We start from the raw sequence: 13,531 nt of genomic DNA on the forward strand, positions 1-13,531 counted from the left end.
TTGGTCTAAGAGAAAAGGGCAAATAATCATCCTTTTATTAATAAACATGCTGGCATTATTAATAACATGATTAAGTTACCCAGAAGCTATGTCTTTCAAACCTTTTAAATGCCACAGTCCAATTCCCCTGTCCTCTACTGACAGAATATGCTGATGAGAAATAATTGGCCCCAGAACTTACCTTCTCCCTTTTCCACTTCTCATTCTGTATTGTCTTATCCCATTAGAAAGTAAAGTACTGGAGGACCAGAGATAGTCTTGCTTTATTTCATTTGTATCCCCAGCCAGTGTAATGCCTGACACATAGTAAAGGCTTTATCCTTCATTCATTAATTCAGTATTCAAAAAGCCAAGGCTAATCTGAACAGACCTCCCATTGGAGACAAAATTATAAGCTTGGGCCATACCTAGGGGCACTTCTCTCCTGACTTGAGAACTGGGGAAAGGTTTCCTTAATATGATCATTTTGATGACAAAAATAAAACTTGTTACCTTGCCCCCATCCATAATGAGGTGAAAAGGAAAAGAAAAAAAAAAAGGAAGGTGAAGTGGAAAAGAAAAGCCTTTAAAAGAGAGACGTTTGGTGAAATCCAAATACATTTCCTCTTTGATGTTTGGAGGTAAGGGGTACACATACACACACGCACACACGCACAAACACACACACACACACATACACATGCATGCACATGTGTATGTTTGTGTTGTTTCTATAATATTTTTGTCAATGAAAAGTTGATCTCTAATTTTCCACAAAATAAACCTTTTCTACTGGTCAAAAGAGACCTTGGGTCTGTGTGGCACAGAAGAAACAGCACTTGCCTGGAAGTCAGGCTTCAGTTCTGCTATTAAAACATTCTGTGACCTCATGAATCACATAGCATCTAGTGACCTCATTTTCCATATCCCTATCCATGAGAAGCTTGGTTAAGAAGACAGCTGAAGTGACTTCCAAGCTCAACATTTATAGAATATATGGCATATACCTCTGAACCCAGATGACTGAGGTCAAATTCTCTCTCTGCTTGTTATAAGTATAATCTTTGGCAAATCACTTAATCTCCTTGTGTCTTAGTTTCTACATCTATAAAATGGTGGGAGGGATTATGATCAACGATCTTATTCGTCTTTTCTAGGAATAGAGTTATGGTTGTGTATTCCTTATCTGCCTCAGCACATTTGTTTAGACTGTTCCTACCCACCCCCCACTTAGAATTCCCTTCTTCTCCACTAATCCAAAATCTATCTAGAGTTCCAGGCCCACTAATTCTAACAAGTCTTTGTTTACTATAACATCTAATATGATGTTTTCTTCCTTGGAGCTCCTGTCACACTTATCCATATGACATGTGAGTCACAACTCAGTGCTTTATACATAAAATGTGTTTAATAATCATAGGCTGAAAGTAACTCACCCAAACTGTGCCTTTGACTGTTTTCCAGTTCATTGATTTTTAAGTCTGGCTGTTCCTAGAGGACAAGGCTTCTGTCTGAGTCTTTCCCATATTCTCAGTGCCACTAAACATTAGCTTCAAAGTATCAAGCACATAAGTGGCATAGTGAATAGAATACCAGACCTGGAGTCAGGAAGATTCATCTTCCAGAGTTCAAGTCTAGCCTCAGACACTTATTAGCTGTGTGACTTTGGGCAAGTCACTTAATCCTATTTGCCTCAGTTTCCTCATCTGTTAAATGAGCTAGAGAAGGGAATGGCAAACTACTCCAATATATTTGCCAAGAAAACCCTAAGTGGGGTCATGAAGAGTTGGACATGACTAAAAATGACTGAATAACAACATTGCTATTCAAACTATAGTTGTGATTGTAACCTCTGAGTTCAGCATGTATTTGCAGACAAAAAGGTGACCAGTCAAACAAACCAAACATTCAAGGTATCGAACAACTCTAATGTGTAGGTCTAAGTGTTTGCCAGGTTCAAAGACAAATCACAATCTATTTCAAGGTAAACAGAGAGATGGATTTGGAATCAAACGACCTGGCTTCAAATCTTGATTCAGCCACTTATTGTGTATGATCTTGGTAGTCACTAAATTTCTCTGGGCTTCAGTTTCTTCAACTACAAAACGAGAAATGTTGAAGCAGAAGATTTGAAGGTCCTTTCTAGATGGCTATTAAGGAGTTTGCGTCATAGTTGGATGAAACAACATAAGCACATGAAAAGATGCTTCACAATAATTTTTTTTTACTGTACCTCTGATAGCTCCTTGTGAAAAATTTTTCTACAAATACATATCAGCCCCCTCTGTGACACTTGCTCCCTGCTAGACCACAAAAAATCAGTGCCAAGTAAGGAGTACAGACAAAACATTTCAGCAGAGATGGGACAGAGGAGAAATCATTCTGACTGGAATCAGGGAAGACTTCACTTAGGTAATATTTATGGTAGGTCCTGGAGAATGCACTGAATCTGGATGGGTAAAGGAAGGTATTTTATACATGGCAAATGATATGAACAAGGAAAGCAGACATATGAAAGATGAATTAAGGGTGCATTACCCCAGATTTAGAAGCTAAGGGTTCATATTGGTGAACCTTGGAGGATAATGCTTAAAGGGATGATTAGGTTAGATCCTGGGTTGCTCTGAATGTCAGGCCTTAGAAGTTGGATTTTATCCTATAACAGTATGGAGTCATTTAGGATTTTTGAAACTACAAGGGAGATGATTGTGGGACCATACAGTTAAAAAAGGCCATAAAGGTCTTTTAATCAAACCATCTCTACAACAAATGAATTCTGGCTCCAATATCTCCAACAAGATTTCATCTAGCTTTTACCTGAATATGTCTTTTGGCAGAGAACTCAGCATAACATGAAACAATAAATTCCATTTGGGGACAGTTTGAATTATTAAGTAGTCCTTAAATGTATGATAAAGGAATTTCCTCATACCCCTCACCTAGTTTCTAAGTATTGTATGATGGGGTCCTAAATCTAGACCTAGAAGGGTTGTCAGAGACCACCTAGCCCAACCCCCTTACTTTACATATGTGGAAACTAAGTTCCAGTGAGAGTTACCCAAGGTCACACAAGTAGAAAGCAGAAGAATTGGAGTTACAGCCCAGGTCCTCTGCCTACATTGCCAGTGGTATTTTGAATGTGCAGCTCCTTCCTCTGGAGTTGTACAGCTTGCATCTAATCTTGCCACTCCCTGACAACACTCCAAAGATTTGATGATAGTGATCATGATGCACCTAAGTCTTTTTTGTTTCCATGTTCTGATGAATGAGGTGTTTTAACATGATTAACCTGGGCAAAATCTGTATTGATAGGTAGAAGAGGGGTGGCACTAGAAATGGAAAGACCAATTAGGGCTTAATAGCAGTAATCCCAACACAAGATGTTGAATCTAAACCAGGTTTTTGGTGGTAGTAATGAAAAGGAGGGGAGAGTCCTTGCAAAGAAGGAACTGGAAAACTAATATCTAGTGGCTTATTATAATGCAGGAGTGAAACAAGCTGTCTTCTAGATGTCAATTTTACAAACCTATGATTTGACGTTGTTTTAAGAGGGAAAATGGGAAGATCAAGAGAAATGTGAATCCCTTTTATACCAGTAATAAATGGACACTCATTGGACCTGATTTTAGATGTAAGTAGGAAGCAAATTGCTCATCCTTCAGAGACGCATTAAGTCCCTAGGGTATCATTTAGGCCCTGGGAGCAGTAATTTACAAACTGGGAGCCTTATTCTGAGAAAACAAGAATAAAGTTCAAACATTTCCACAAGTTAAGCAAGGAGAAAGTACAACTCAAAGACAAAATTGAAGCAGATGCCTTAATATAGTAGAAAAATTTCCTCCAGTATAGAAAAAAAAAATTACCTTCCTCTACAGAGATTTACTAACCTTAGCATGCTATACTTAAAATGATGAAAAACACAGAATCTGAGTTGGAAGAGAACTCAAAGGTCGTTTATTCCAACTCTAAACTCAGCAAGAATTTACTCTATAATATTCCCAACCAAGAATTTACTGTCCAACTTTTCCTTGAAACTCTCTTTTGAGAGGGAACCTGCTGCCTCCTGAAGTAGCCTGTTTCACTTCTGAATGGCTCCAATCATTTAGAGAGCATTTCCTTTATCACACTAAAATCTCTCCCCTCTGCAATTTTGATTCAGTTTCATTCAATGAACATTTATTAATCTCCTATTATATGCAATGAAGTACATTGACAAAATTGACAGACAAAAATATGGACAAATGAGTCCATATTTTGTTCTTAAGGCAGCATGAAACTAATAAAAAATGACCAAGGAGATAATATGATCAGATCTGAGTTGTTTTTTTTTTTTTTTAGGCTATCGATACAGCAGCTTTGAGAATGGAAGATTGGAATGCAGAGAGATTGAAGGAAGGGAGTCCAAGTAGGAGATTATTCAAAGTCTAGACAAGAGATTAATGGAAAGGTTACTTGAGTAGAGAGAAGAAGATAGGTGTGAGAGATGTTGTGAAGGCAAAATCTATACATTCTGGCAATTGCTTTGAATCAAGCAATACAGTGAAATAGTGAACTCACTGGTCCTCTTTTACTCTATGGTTCCAAACAGAAAAAGTCCAATCTCGCTTTCACATGGCAGCTCTAGGTACTTGAAGAGAGCTACTGTGTCACCATTAAGGTTTTCTTTTCAGGCCTAAGGAGCCTCACTTTAATTAATCAAACAATAAGCACTTATTAACCACCCACTACATGCCTATCATTTTGCTAAGCCTAGGCAAATCAATAGGGTGGAACTGTCTAGATCCACCTTGTCTCCTCTAGTACTTATCAGTCAATAGGGTGGAGCTACCTTATTTCTTTTGGTTGGTTTCTCTGGGCAGATTTCAGGAGTCTTGCCCAGAGTCACGTATTAATTCATCCATTCAACAAATTTTATGAAACTCCTATTGTGTAGAAGACACTTGTGCAAGCTTTCTCTTTACCCACTATGTACCACCTCTAGGTGGTATTCTGCTCACTCTTCCCAGACAGACTATATACTTTAATTCTATGGTCCATTTGGTGAGTTATGTCCAAGAGAAATCTAGGGAATTTTTTTTCTTAAGTTCAAAAAGCATTCTCAGAGGATCAGGGGAAATATGGTCTAACTCCAAGACCTTCTAGTCACATGTAAAGACTCTAAAATACTTGCCTTGTATCACATATAATTAAGTTAAATTTAATAATCATTTGTCAAGTGTCAACTACTTGCTAGGTAAGCATAATGTATACATTGTGTCAGCACAATGAATACAAAGACCAAGACAAAAGGCCCATTCCAGTTTTGAATAATAAGTGGCGGGGGAAAGGGAGGTATGATTGTGACTCTAAACACTGAAGAACAGGGACATTGATGTATCCAAAGACTTTGTAAGGCAGGTGGGGATAAAAATCAAAAAGCTTCTGCTGACAGCTCCCATGTTATCTAGTCTTCCGACCTAAAACAACTTGTTTAAAATTCGGCAGTGCATATATTGGTCAATGTATAGTATATGTTATAGATAGAAACGATACTACATTATATTTTATACTTGGTATACTTGAATACTAAGTATACTATATAATAGAATTTAGATTTTTCCAAAGACCTGAAAGAATGTATTAAAAACTCAACACACACACGTAGATACGTTTATAAATACATATATGTATACATAGATACATATACACATAATAGTATACTAAGTACGGGAAATTAGCTGGCACAGTGGCTAGATCACCAGGCCTCAAGTCAAGGATACTCATCTTTCTGAGTACGAATTTGGCTTCAGATACTTGCTGGTTATATGACCCTGAGCAAGTCACTTAATCCTGTTTGCCTCAGTTTCCTCATCTGTAAAATGAGCTGGTGAAGGAAAAGGCAAAACCATTACATTATCTTTGTCAAGAAAATCCAGAATGGGGTCATCAAGAGTCAGACACAACTGAAAATAACTGAATGACAACAATATTAAGCATACTAGTCTATAGTTAAGTGTACTAAGTATATGCCTATACACTTACTGTATATGCACACATATGTATCTACATATGCATTTATGGTTTTAAAATGTACCTACATATATATCCTTCTGGGTATGATCAATGTATTGTTTTAGGCCTTTGAAAAGACCTCTGCAAGACCGAAGTATCTTTTCTACTTCTTTGCTTTCCTTTGCTTTTATACACAACCTAAATAAAAAGGTATCTTTTGTATAGACATTTTTCCCCTTTTTGAATGTGATGTGATGTGGTGTGGTGTGGTGTGGTGTGGTGTGGTGTGTGTGTGTGTGTGTGTGTGTCTTGAAAGGGAGAAAGAAAGCTGAAAACCTAATCCTTTTATCTTTTTCAAATTGTTACATTCAGGTGTGACTTCCTCCCTGCTCCTCCATTGTGACATAAGGGGGCCCTCTTTCTTTGCTTTCTGGTGTAGCCTTCGCTGCCAGCAGGCTAACTCCAGGAACCTAGCTCTCTGAGACTCCAAATAAAAGGGAGCATTAGTAAAACCTCTTCATTTGCATTGCTGACAGCTACCCACGGATTCACAATTCATTACTGCAGTGTTTTAGGACTGAACTGTCCAGGGCAGCCCAGCACCATCAGAGGTAGCAAGAGATTGGGCTGCAAATCTCCTTGGAAGAGTCTGGGTGACTGGAATCTATGCTGACCTAGAGCCAAAAAAAAAAATCAGGGATAATGGGGATGGAGAAAAATACTGTATGAGCTCACTCTGTTGTGTTGTGCCGTATATTAAAAGACAACACAAAGCAATCACACCTTCCCTGAGCTTCTACAAAGAAGAGTAAATAGCAAAATACTGAGAACACACAAAGTATACTTTCTGATTTATCCAGCAGCTTAGTGTGTTGGTAGGCAAAATGGGCTCCTTAGCACTTAGTTCAACAAGTGCCCTTGAATAGTTTGGCTTTTGTTCCATTTGAGTAATTGAGTGTATTTCATTGAGCCTTACTAAGTGCTAAGCCCCAGGCCCAAACCCCTATTAGGTGTAAAACCTATGTGGATGTGGATTGGCAACTAAGGTGGGGCCCAAGGTGGGGCTAACTCCAGAGAGGGCCTAGTTTACATGTCTGGGAAAGCAGAGGCTTTTAGACCATGTGGGTTTAAGTCCACCTCTTTGTGACGATTCTAGGTCATGTAGGTGAGTCACATGTGTGACTCACCCCTGACGCTGAAAAAGATATAAACACCAGGGGTTGGCTGTCTCTTCCTTGGAGCTCTTTGTCGCAGCAGTGGTGGTGCGCATGACTCTGGGCCAGCCCTTGTTCTGAGCTCCCAGGCTGAACCTAGATGTTGGTAACTATGAATCTGTATTGGGTCTGTCTGTTGATGTTTGTACTTTGTTTGTAATTTTCTCTGAAGTTCAGGGTGCTGGCTTTTTCCCTTGAACTAAGTGAATGATATTTGTATGCTGAATTAAAGTAAGCTTATCAACCCCTTCACCGTGCTTTCCTAGTCAAGCAGATCAAAAGAACCTGTGCTGTTGGCAGCTTTCTGGGTGCTGGCTGTGGGTGGATCTTACACCCCCACAGAAGCTGCTAGCTGGATTGTTGAAACACTTAGGTAGGGAACTCTTTAGTATATTATAGGTAAAGATGATGTTTGTCCCAGGACCACAAATTTTAGATCTGGAAAAAGGCCTTAGAGGCCATGCAGTTCAACCCTCTCATTTTATACGTGAGGAAGCCAGACTCAGAGAGGAAAATGACTTTCCCGGAGTGAAGCTGCTATTAAGTGTCTGTGGCAGGATTTTAATCTAGGCCTTTCTCAATCCAAATCCAATGCCATATCTCTCTACCAAGCAATCCAAACCAATCATTTTGCAGATCAGCTGAAGTAAGAATATTGACTTGCACTAGATAACAAAGTGGCGAATGTCAGAGCCAGGCTTCCAGCCCAGGTCTCCCAGCTGCAGAGTCAACATGCTTTTCCTAATACCTCTCCTTGCTTCCCTAGACTATAAACCTGAGAGAAGAAATTGTATCATACTTCTTTGTAACCCCACAACATCTGGCACAGGGTTTTACTACATACCAAATACTCAGTAGAGCCATGCTGATCGATCCTTTGATAAAACTAGCATCCTATATTTATCCTTGTGTAATTGCATATCCAGATAATTTGCTGTATGACTTCCCAAATACCTACATTTGTATATGATCTCAACCCTTAATGTAATAGACATTTATCTTCTATCATTTCCTACAACACTTAAAAAATTCAGAGTTGGAAGAGACTTTTGAGGCTATACAGGCTTATGCTTTCCTCATTGGAATCATCCCATTCACAACCACCATCATTAAATAAATTGTATACCTTTAGTAAACATTCAGTAAGTTTCTACCATATAAAACACACTATGTTAAATGCCAGCCGAGTTTTTAAAAAATTGCCTGTGGTCTCTGGATTCTCTTCTCTCCTAGAGCAAATAATCATTATGACAGATTTACCTGCTGACAAGCTATGAATGAAAGAACAATCTGACTTTGGAGGTGAAAGGAACCTTAAACATTATCTTGTCCCTTTAACTGAGGAGGAAAATAAATCTAAAATGATGACTTCACCTATTGTCACATAGTTAGTTGGCAACAGAGGAGGCACTAGAACTCTAGATTTCTAGATGTGTACAGTGACAATAGGACTGTCTACAGTATATTATTATCATTATCGATGTAATCATTCCCACCAGAGATTTATCAGTATGCACATAACTTCTTGGGGAGACGCTCATCAAAGACTTAGTACATTATAGTTCTTGTGAAACTTCCATTTAGAGATTGTGAGAAGTCTGAGACACTGCAGATGAGAGGAGAAAAGAGTTCTCTCAGTCTTTCTTCTGTGAAGCAGGTGTTTGCATTTCTATGGAGTACTTAGGCGCATCAGGAAATAGATGCATGTTGATTGCTGGTTTTGGAGACCACCTGGGAGTGCTGAGTGATGCAGCATGGTGAGAGAGTCAGCAGCTGTGCTGAGAATATGTCCCTGTGAGACTGGAGAGTGAGGGAACAAGAGAGGGCTCTGTGTGTGCGCGTAGCTGTGTGTGTAGCTCTGTGTGTGTGTGTGTGTGTGTGTGTGTGTAGCTTGGGAGCTGGGTCAGGAGATCTGGGACTGGCTGTGTGTGTGTGTGTGTGTGTGTGTGTGTGTGTGTGTGTAGCTTGGGAGCTGGGTCAGGAGATCTGGGACTGGGAACCAGTGCAAACCTGTGAATTACAATGAATTTCCCTAGGAGCCCAAACAGCTGTTGTGAGTTTCAGGAGTAATGCCATAAGTGTTGAGGGAGATTCCCTGAGACCTGGTATCTGTCTTTCCCTCCCAACTACCACATGTCAGTATGGAATAAGCAATGATGGATGGGGACAATTTCTGTCTAGCATGACATATTTAAATCATGAGCATCAGAACTAGTCTGGATTTTGAGTTTGCAAGAAGGTTGTCTGAGTGTCATTGAGTGAAGTAAAATGGACATATTTTCAGACGCTAGAAATAACAAAACAGCATCAAAATAACTACACAAGGAAACTGTCATTTTGGATCAAATTTGTTTTTAAAGCACGGTTCCAATATTTCGCTTTTAAAATTATTTTTTGCTATTGCATTTGCTGTTTTTTTTTCTTGCTATTAAGCTTAGATATGATAAGGTCACATATATGATAATTTCTATAGAAGGCTATTTTTATTAGTTATTCCTCATATTAATATATTTTAAACTCCCTGAAGGCAGACAGTGTTTCATTTTTGTCTCTGCATCATGAATGCCACACAAGGCCTTGCGCACTGTAGACCCTGGGGAAAATGGCTTTTGGCTTGAATTTTCACCCCTTTGTGGCATGTTTCTGTATTTATATATTCTTCTATATCCAATATTGCTAAAACAAGCTAGTACACAGAGAGTCTTATTTTGGATCACATAGCAGGATGATAGAAAAGGTCAAAGCTGGGCCTTATGAGTTTCTGGATTTGGAAGTTCAAATACCGTCAACTGCTGGGGGTGGAGTAAGGGAGGTGTTCAGTGTTTCATTGCAATGAATGCCTTGTTCTTTTAAATGTGACCATGAGCTCAACTTCCTATGCTACTAGCTAGTATAGAAACAGATCAAACAAATCTAAAGAAACATTCGTTACATTCAATCAGGTAATAACAGACCTGAAAGTTTCCTTGAAACTTTTATCCAGGACAAGACAGAGGCAAGATAGGCGGCTGCCCAGGATAAAATCATTATTGAGGATGGTGATGATAATGCTTTAGTACTTTAAGGTTTTTAAAGCACTCTATATATTTCTCAATGATTCCTTATAAGGCTGTGAGTTATATTATACCCAATTTACAGATCTTAATACTGAGGCTGAGAGAAGTTTGACTGCCTAGGGTCACACAACTATGAAGTTTCTCTGGGAAAGGGAATGGAAGACAATAAGCATTTATATAGTACCTACTAGGTGCCAGGCACCATGCTAGACATCTTTTTAAAATCTCACTTGAGCCTGACAACAACTCTGTGAGGTAGATGATATCATTATTAACATTTTACAATTGAGGAAACTGAGGTAAATGGCATGTCGGTGATTTTCCCAGGGCCACACAGCTAATAAGTGTCTGAGGCTAGATTTGAACTGAGGATTCCCTTACTCCAGGCCTGGCACTATATCTAGTGAATCATCTCACTGCCCTCCTAAGTGAATAGTTGGGTTTTTTGGTATCATAGGCTACGTGTAAACCATATTGGATTCTCAATGCTAGACTGGCTATATCTCCTCTTCATGATTCTAAAGGTGGACCTGAAGTCCAGAGGTACTTAATTCTCTGATCCCACCCACCAGTGTGCTGCACCCCCCCCCCAAGATTGTCATCTATGTACCAATCAGCCTCAAGCAGATTTTAAAAGGGGGTCTTGGCAAAGGTGGTACATTATGAACAATTAAAATATCCTTAAGGAAGTTTGTTCCACACTCTTCCTCCAGGACAAAGAGAGTCCACAGAAAATGGACTGAAACTTAAGACAGCATAGGATTAACTCACAGATCCTGGTTGTTAGAAGCCCTTATCTCAAATTTGTGGGGTGCTCAAAGAAATTCCCATTAGGATCATGTAGTCTCATTGCTTGCGGACCTAGATTGATGGGTTCAGTCTGTCATTGGCTCTAAATGATATAGATACTGCTGCTAGCTAACCAAGGGATACCTTTTAGGATAACAATGGGAAGATGGGAGCTGGTGTTTTCCCAGTGGTGAGATACTAGGATATTGAGGGGAAATGGGAAGTCCAACATTCTCTATTGGATGTTAGAAAGTGGAAGGCCTTTCTCTGATCAACTGAGAGAAGAGAAGACCTGGCTTAGGTTGAAGCTGAACCTGAGACCTCACCTTTCCTCTGCCCTCCAAGCAGTTAATTTAAAACATATACATATATACATATACACACATACATATATATGCACACATATATGCACATAGACACAAATACATATATACACATATATGTTTACATATATATACATATACACACATAGAAACATATAAACACACATATACACATCAAAAATTTATATATATAACATTATATATAAATACAATCGTATATAAATTTATCTATCACATATAAATTTACTTATTTTTAGTTTTCAACATTCACTTTTATAAGATTTTGAGTTCAAAATTGTCCCCGTCCCTGCACATACCCCTCCCCAAGACAGCATGCAATCTGAGATAGGCTATATATGTACAATCATATTAAACATATTTCCACATTAGTCATGTTGTGAAAGAAGAATCAGAAAAAAAGGAAAAAAAAACAAGTGAAATTAAAAAACAACCACAACAAAAAGAGAAAATAGTCTGCTTTGATCTGCGTTCAGACTCCACAGTACTTTCTCCGGATGTAGATAGCATTTTCCATCATGAGTCTTTTGGAATTGTCTTAGATCGTTTCAATGCTCAGAAGAGCCAGGACTAACAAAGTCGGTCATCGCACAATGTTGCTGTTACTGTGTACAGTGTTCTCCTGGTTCTGCTCACTTTACTCAGCATCAGTTCATGCAAGTCTTTCCAGGCTTATCCGAAGTCTACCTCAGCCAGTTTCTTTTTAAGGATATGCTGGAAAGCCACGGGCTTCAGTTTCTGGAAAAGCTTCCTTTCTTCACTTTCTTGATAATTTAAAGATGATTCCTGGAGTTGTGACTAAATTTCCCAGCCTATTGGACCAGCCTTCCTATCTGATGCCCTTTCATTCCATCCAATGATTGAAAAAAATCATACTTAGACTAAGGCCTATGTTGTGATTAATTAATGGAGTAAATGCCTAGTAAAGTTATCAGTGTTAAAATGGTACAGTGCTTTTAACTCCACCCTTTCAGAAGGAAACTGTTCAAATGGAAATAGAGAGGGAGAACATTTAGGACATTTTCAATTCTCATCCTGGGCACATAAATACCTTTTTACAGTTTTTTTCTTCACATCATGGAACTAATATAAAATATTTACTACCAAAAGCCCAAACCAATCCAAACCAGTAAGCATTAATTTATCATTTACTATATGTATAGGGTATTGTGCTTGTTGCTTATGAATTTAAAGGCAAAACAAATCAAAACAAAATAATCTCTGCCCTCAGAAAGCTACTGGGTGAAGGCATCATCAATCCTGAAGGATCCTGACTTTTAAAAACCCAACAACCCAGGAAATTATTATTTTTAGCACATTACTGCTATAAAAACATGTGATACTATATAACCCAGAATATTAATCACTCAAGGACATTTCTAATTTCTTATTTAACATAGCCCAAGGATTATAAGACCTTTGAAAGTAGATTTCGATTGAGATGAAAGAAAATTCTGGAGTAACCATTTTCTATAAATTCCAACGTGACCACATATATGCAGAAGGAAATTAGTCTGGTAAGTCTAGGAACTATGGTTGAAGCAAGATGAGCTGGGAGAAGGCTATTGGAAGATTCCCAACAAGAGTTAATGAAGACCTGTACCTAGTGGGTGTCTTAATGTCTGCACTAGAGAGATAAAGTGGAGTAGAGTATTAGTGAATTGAAAAGGGAAGGCAGCTCACACTGGCTCTGTATCAAGCATTTACCCCAGAGTCACGGAGGCCAGGACAGATACTGTTCCAAAACTGACTATGTTCAACAGAGAAGATCCAGTTTAACTTTAAATAAACTCTCCATCTTTCCCCAATTGTTCCAGCTTTGCTGATGCGCTCATTCTTCTCTTCCCCTCTTTAATCTACTCATCCTGCTAAACAGCTGGTGGAAAGTACACTTGATCAGAATTTTGCCTCAAGGTCCCACTCAGAGCCTTCAAGTGTTAGGAAATGAGTACTGTAGTCTTTTCTCATGGGGAAAAAATATAGCCATATAAATACAAACGTGTATATATTTATGTATGTATACAACATCTTCTGTTTTGAACATTTGCCTAGTCTTTTACCGAAATCATCTCCTTTGAGCCTCAAAATAACCTTGAGAAAGAGGGATTGCACACAGTAGTATTCTCATATTATGGAAGAGGAAACTGAGGTTAAGAAAATT

The sequence above is a fragment of the Trichosurus vulpecula genome, chromosome 6 (assembly GCF_011100635.1).
Source record: "Trichosurus vulpecula isolate mTriVul1 chromosome 6, mTriVul1.pri, whole genome shotgun sequence".
In the NCBI taxonomy this organism is placed as follows: Eukaryota; Metazoa; Chordata; class Mammalia; order Diprotodontia; family Phalangeridae; genus Trichosurus; species Trichosurus vulpecula.